The sequence below is a fragment of the Podarcis melisellensis genome (assembly GCF_964234715.1).
Source record: "Podarcis melisellensis genome assembly, chromosome: 1".
Lineage (NCBI taxonomy): Eukaryota > Metazoa > Chordata > Lepidosauria > Squamata > Lacertidae > Podarcis > Podarcis melisellensis.
This window is the reverse complement of record NC_138528.1, coordinates 91,037,996-91,045,569: the sequence shown is the minus strand read 5'-3', so window position 1 is coordinate 91,045,569 and position 7,574 is coordinate 91,037,996. Positions and strand designations below refer to the sequence as shown.

At 37.9% G+C, this 7,574-nt stretch overlaps 1 long non-coding RNA gene across 1 annotated transcript; it reads right to left on the bottom strand.

Annotated features, from left to right (window-relative positions):
* Positions 1 to 97: 97 nt before the first annotated feature.
* LOC309377857 lies at positions 98 to 7,087 on the bottom strand. The gene is made up of 2 exons (XR_014171735.1): positions 6,832 to 7,087; positions 98 to 4,943 (listed from the first exon to the last, which is right to left on the bottom strand). It is a non-coding gene; the product is annotated as an uncharacterized lncRNA (long non-coding RNA).
* Positions 7,088 to 7,574: the final 487 nt, after the last annotated feature.

Sequence of the window (7,574 nt, the reverse complement as noted above, 5' to 3'; positions counted from 1 at the left end):
CCTTCCAGGTGAACAGTTTCTCAGGTCACTGCAGTAGTCCTTTGTCCAGTTAAATATTTGTGAATTTGTGTAGAATCAGTTGTGAGCATATTTTGTAAGCTGCTTTGAAAGCCTCTTGGGGACCATAACGTAGGTTATAATTTTTAAAATAAATCTGACTAGAGCTTGATAAGACATGCTTTTTGACATTTATGTGAAGTTCTGCCCCAAGTTGCATAGCTCTTTGTTATTAATTTATGCTGGTCCAAATTCCATATTCTTGGAGGGTTCTGGGCACATGTTCCTTTTCAAACACTCATTTGCCCAGAGCCTCTTAAAACTTTTGGCTCTGTAGCTGTTACTTTTCCATTCCACTTCATTCTATCAATAGTCTGCTGTGTCCCAGTTTTTCTGTGCTTTCCCAAGATACAAAGGCCATTTGATCTTCTACTGGTAAAACTCTGCTTTTGAGGCTTATTGTTATTATCACACACAACAACCTATGTCTAGTAAAGCACAAGAATTGCCGTCCAGTTCACATTACCAGTCCCAAATTACACATCTTTTTACCCTTAGACAATTTGACAGTGAAAACTATTTTTGTAATGGGATATAAATCTGATCCTCAGTATATCTCTTTCCATAAAATGTTGGCTGTTATTAAATATGTGAATGAGACATTTTCTATATTGCCACATCACCACAGCTTCATCCTGCACCTACAGTACTATTGTAGCATTTAAAGGCCTAGTTCCCAATAATACTTTCTGTGCAGTCATTTACCTAGACACAATCATGGCTGAAGATCAGATAGTAAGAAACTGTGCAGTCAGCCCAATTTATATGGTGCCAAGCCTTTAAATATTACAGCAATGCTGTGTGATGAAGCCATGGAAAAATAACTTTTCTCTGCTGTAACCTTTTGGTCATCATATTTCTGTAAAACAGGAAGGTGAAACATTTGCTCGCTGTTAGGTTTACCTGTTGCTATACCCAAGGCCTTGCTAGTCAGCTTGATGTGTACTTGTAACAGTTTTGTATTTTAATATCTATTAGCTCTTAAGTTACTTCCCCTCCCAAAATGGATTGCTCACTTGGTATTTACTTCACTCAGTCTGCTCAGTTTTCTATCCTTAGCGTGGCCTCTCCTCTGTGGTACACCTTAATTGTAGAAGAGTTAATCTGATACCTTTTTAAGCCACTCATTAGCAACACTGTGAATTGGGAAGAGTTTGAGCACAACCTCCAGAAAATTTGTAAAGGCCAGAAAAGTTGATGCGGCTGGATGTAGATTCTGATACGTGGGAGTAGGGAGAGAGAGATGCTTGAGGCAATATAGCTTTTTGATAGCTTGCAGATGTCGTAAAAGCTAGAGAATTCAACAAGCTTTATCCTGAGAATTTGAGATAGAATTGGCCCTTTGAAGTGAAAGTGGCCATAGGGTGAGAAATCTAATAGATAAATAACCTGACATTTAAATAATGTTTAAATTAAATTTAAGGTTTTCTGTAAGCTTTAATAATTTACACAACATACTATGGGCCAAGATTATTTGTAAAAGATAGTGGAAAACTAGGCTTCTAGGACAACTAGTTGCTGCTAAAACGATCAGACATGCCCCTTTTGAAACTATGTTGTGGGCAGAGCCCAGTTACTGCTGCCGACTGCTTCACTGACTCAGGATGGGATATTTAAGCCATACTCTTTCCATACTGGTACATTCAGAACTGGCACTGTGGCAGAGAGAGTTCTGAGGTAAAATTGGTCGTGTCAAGCTCACTCTAAAATGGTGGACAATCAATTTCAAATTAGAAGTTTATTTGTGGAGTACATATTATACAGTCCTCCAGTTCTTACCGTTAGCTGTCAAACTCACTTCCTCAAGGTAGTGCTGTGGAAAGCTCCTCTGCATAAGGGGAAGGAATTGCAACACTCATTTTCTGACATCTATTGGTTGGGCTTCTCACTGGACTATTCTCACAGACTTTTCAAATTAATCCTGGCACAAATAGATGAATAGAAAAAGGGGGTATACCCAGCCAGTTAAATGGAAAACAAATGACTAATCAATGGAAAACTTGTACCAGCAGTCAAATATGAAAATTAACCAGAAGCAGTACTAAAAAGGAAGTGGGATCTCTAAGATGAGACCAATAAATTTAAGAGTAGAATTATTAGACCTCTACTGTTTATGAGGTGGCATTTGCAGTTTCTGTGCACCATGTCCACCTGCCTGGGTTGTTTCACATGTGTTCCAGTAATTCATGGATAGATGCTGCCAGCTGATACGGTTTGTAGCTGAGTTTAGAGAATGTTACTGAAGAATCAGCAAATTACTCCTGCTTTATTCTAAAGCTGCCTTCTCAAAATGCATGTAACGTTCTGATGAGTATTTTTAATTAAAAGCATCCTCAGGAGGCAATTGGAACGGGAATGGTATGCGGGAAGACAGCATTTAACCTATGCCTTGCAGACTATTTTGCGACTAAGAATGGCTCCCATCAATTTCCCTTTCCACTTTAGGATGAAAATATGCAGTTACCAGTTTTTTCACAGATTGGATGAGGGGGCAGGGGGAAGCAACAAGGGGAGAAAATTAATGAACTTTTTGTGAAAGGGTTAAGGAGGAAAACATTTGTTAAATAACTACAAGGTGTACTTAGGTTTCCAACTCAGACTTGTTACCAGGACTTGAATTATTTACGTGCTAAGTCAAAAAAAGTTTTCCAGTGCCTTAGACTATCACAGAAGGTAGAGCAGTGTAGTAAACAAAATAGAAGACTGAAATTGCTGCTGTTGCACTACAGTCTCTCAATCAGGCTGAGCAAACAATAACTCGTGGGTCAGTGAATGCCATGTGTGTGCACTGCTGATTTTCTTATGTACGTGGATTGTTCCCCAGCTCATTGATTGAAAAGGCAAGCTGGTGGACTTAGGTCTCTATAGGCATGTCAAATCGTTGTAGAGTGCCTAGAGCATGATCAGTGTGATTCTGAGACTACCTTACAAATGGCTTATTTAAGTTATCTGTATTCCGTGTACTGTATGTTTCTCTGAAGATAAAAATCCATGGTAATTATTAGATCCACTTCTGTAAATAAGCTCCCTTTAAAAAAGAAAGGAAACATAACATGAACAGTCCCTAAAGTGAATTTTGTCTCTAGTTTGAAAGTCTGCATAATGTTTATCTGAGTTGACAGTGTAACTATTAAGATTACTTGCCTTATTCTTAATTCCTGTAAAGACAATCTTTAGAATGTGAATTAGGACAGAAGTATTGACATTTTAATACACTTATTACTTCGTTCATAATGCAAGTTCAAGATTCCCTGCCCCCCTTTGATTAGAAATGAACACTTAACTTTGAAGTATATATTTTCAGATGTACTTTACCAAGTTGTTCATGGAGCTGTGTGTGGAGGGGGTGTCAGCCTTTTTTATATAGCACAGAAAATTCCTCACATTGTGGTTATAAATTTCTCTTATGCATGTATGGCAAAACCACAGCATATTTGCTCACACCATGGTGGTCTGTGTGATGTACATAATATCTACTTAAACAAGGTATCTAGTAGCTTTTATGTGTTAACTTTTAGTTCCTTCGAAGTCTGGAATTACATTTGAAGAGATTACAGTATTCCTCACCACAAGATAAAAATTTATTGAGAAATCCTGTTGCAAAATAAATTGCACCTATGGCACATACTTCTATTAAATAATTTCATTTCACAAAAGAGGTTGGCATTTGTGTGGGTCAGTTTACAAAGTTATTGTTAAGTTTCAGATAATTCATTGATACATTACTGGGTTTTTATGCATTGGCATCTTATGGAATTTGATAAAACATAATCTTTTGTACTTTTTCTATGTTGTGAAAAATACTATTGTTATTTTATAAGTAATTTACAATGTACATGTTTTCACGTGTTTTGAAATTTAATATTACTGGGGGCTCTGAGAGAACTTTTTATGCATGTTTAAAAGATATTCCTACCTTATATGTAGAGAAATGGTTTCTATGTATATTGTATTTGTGCAACCTCCCCTCCCCCCAACTATTGCATTATGAAATAAATTAGTTGTGTCTTCCTACACATGGAGTACTGACAGTTGATATTTAAGCACTGTAGCCTAAAATATTATTAATACTCAGACTAAAGATGTGGTATGGTAATAATTTTCTACATCCATTAAAGGCCGAGTATTTATGTCGTTTTGTCAGTTGTGGGGTCCTCATGTGAAATGTTGAAACCAGTACTTCAAAGGCCTTATAGTTTGTAATAGAAATTATTCATCCTAGTAAGCAAACTGAAGCTAGGATGTTTACCATGTGCTCTTCTTGGTGTACGATGGTGATGATTCCGCTTATTTGTAGAAGTGGCTTCTTTTAGCCTCCAAATAAAAGCTATATGTGTCAAAATGCTTAGATAAAAATAAGGCACTTCTACACAGCAGTTTATTGGGGACTTGGCGCTACTCATGAATGGAGGTTTTGTACAGCATCCACATGATTACTATTATCAAATGAGCAGCCTATACTTTTTTGCCATTTAACCCAGTTTTCACCCTACTGTGGACTATCTTTTAGTATAAAAAAACTTATTCATCTGCAGTCTCTGCTGGTGTGGAAGCTCCTTAGGGTCTGTTTGGTTTTTGGTAGGTGGTTTATCTTGCATGTGATGTTTCATTAAGTGCTCTGTATCTCCACAACCCCTAACTGTTGCCACTTCCTCTTTTCTGACAATGATTGTACCCATGATATAGTCAAATTCTTGAAATTGGGGGATGTCCACCCTTCAGAAGGGTTGCCACTTCTTACGCAGCAAAAAGGAATCAGCTGCAAAAATCTGGGTATGGTCTGCACATGCATGAGGCTACCACGTTGCCAAAGCCTAGCTGGTCTGGTTTTCATTCATGCCTGAATGAGAGGCCACTTGAGAACCACAAGTACACTAGACTGGGTTCTGTGATGTCAGGAAAAAACAACAACAAGCTGCATGCATTTTCCATGAATATAATCTTCTAGAATCATCATAAATATTACACAGATACTCTTACATTTTTCATGCAGATGAGGCAGACTCAGTTACACCTGACCAACTGTTCACTCCCAAATGTTGGTAGTACCGTATATTCCTTCCCTTCAACTGCTGCAACATGGCTAGAGACAAAAAGGGGGCGTGCCAGGGGCAGATTGGGCAAAGTGTGCCCATTCTCCCATGCTGTGAAATGCTCTTCCATGACAGATTTGGCAAGTATCCTCTCTGCCAACCTTCAGAAATCTCTATAAGATTTTTTGTTTGTGTTAACAGGCATATTCAGTGGTTTAAACTTTTTAAGATGAGCCAGTGATTCTTGCAATTATTCTGTATTTTGGGGGGATTTTATGCTTCTGGAAATTTTGTTATACACCACCCTGATATTTATATGTGAGAGGCAGTTTATAATCTGTTTTATATATATAGATGAAAAACCCCTAACAACTCATTTCCAATGATAGGAAATTGTAAAAAGAAATACCTGGAGAAGGGGGTGGAAGAAGAAAGGAAATATATCACTGCTCTCTTTTTTTCTGCCCCATGACTCACTGTACACCTTCAGATCCTATACTTTGCTTCTTCCCATTCCCGTCCTGTTCCCCCACTACTCTGTTAATCAATTAAAATTGCAGATAAGACAACCGTTCTGAAGCAGAAAGTACATTTTCTTTGCTTTTTAGGTGATTCATGCCTGTGTTGTAGGAGGCATTGTCTTGGAAAAGTCATTTTCCCTTGTGAAATGTAATTTTTAAAAGTATTAAAATATAATACATTATAAAATTGCTGCCTGATTAATTGGTCATATTTTAATTGGTCAACATGTTAAAGATATTAATATAAACATGAGAACATTCCATGTATGCTTAAACAGCTGATGCAAGAACTTAATTGGTATACTGTAAATACAAGAGACAAATAGCTAAAGCCACATTTACTGTGGTTTTACTTTGCAAAATGTATATCCTCTTCTAGGTGCTGCAGCAATGTCTTAGGATGCAATCCTAACCACTGTCACTATGTGGAATGGAGTGATGGGGCCTCTGCTACATCTGCAGCCATGCAGACGCTGGGAGGGAAAGGGGGAGCAGGTAGATTCCTACACTGGCCTGCATTTTAACCTGGATTTCCTCATTCCTGGTCTGACACTTTTAACACTTCACTACTCTATCTCTTCCAGATGTTTGGTTAACTTTTGTGGAAGGGGCAGGAAAGAAAATGCTATTTATCAGAATGCTGACAATACTACTAATTAGGATGATGGCATTCCTTATTAGATGACGCTTCTCAGTTTACTGTATCATTTTTTTGCTATAAAACTCCTTGCCTTCCTCAGTGACAATGTGACCCATTCCCATTGCCACCATTCTCTTAGAATACCTTTAAAGCCTTGTAGTTTGGTATAATAGGTCCAGATGTGTGATAGGCACAAACATTGGAGAAAAGATTAAAGATTAAGCATAATTATTTAAGGGAAATTGTGTACATAAGAGAATACTGATATTTACATTGAGGTCTTTAATGTTTTTAAATGCAGCTGACTACACCATCTAAGTGGCTTTTACCTCAGGCCAAATTCCCTAAACCTCCCAAGCTAAATTCCCTCACACACTGGTCCAGCTACTTGGTATAATCCACTTCTCACTGACCCAAAATTTCATCCATTTTTACTTCTGGGAGCTTGGACAGTTTAGGTGACTTTAAAAAACACTTGTGTAGTCATCTTCAGATAGGACCTGTATATACAAGGCAGCATTTTAGCCTAAACACTTGTGATAAATAGCTTGAAACTCAGGCCTCCATAATCCATGTTCACCTCAGTTTTCTCTGCCTCTCACTTCCCTCTTCAGCTGTCTTCCCACACTGCCTTTCCCAATTGACATTCCTCACTGAAAATCATCTGATTGAGTTAACTGTCCAGAACCTCCAACCATTCAGAGTCTGTTCTCACCCAGACAAATCAGAATTAATTTATCTTATTCAAGCCTTGTCTAAAAATATTAAAAGCAATCATCGTATTTTTATTTCACCAAGCAGGTTCTGCTAAACAGACCTTAAATGGGAGCATAAGCCCAAGGCCTCAAACTTTGATAATTATACTCTGACATACTCAGAGCTCACTGATTTTTCAAAGCACAAAACATAAGCAGACAATCCTATCCAAATAAATTCTCCACATGCCCCAAATGTTGTAACTCTTAATAATAATAATAATAATTGTATTATTATTTTTATGAGTTGTGGGTGCCAGGATTTGTGGGTGCCAGGTTCTAAATTTCTGAGTCTCGGTGTTAGAATTTATCTAATGTTAAGAGTGTTAAAACTGGTGGTCAGATGCTGGATTTAACAAATTGTTAAAATACAGGCCAAACCACTTTCCTGTGTTCAGGAAATTGCCTGAGAGAATGGGCAATTCACAAAGCAAAGACTCAGGGTCTGAAGGCAGATGGGTATGAGCCCCTCTTTCATCTGGGAAAGTGTTTGCAGAGACAGAGCAGGGTTGAGTTTTAGGATTGCAGTTGGCTGGGAAGAAAGTTGGAAGCAGAGAAGGCGAGCCAT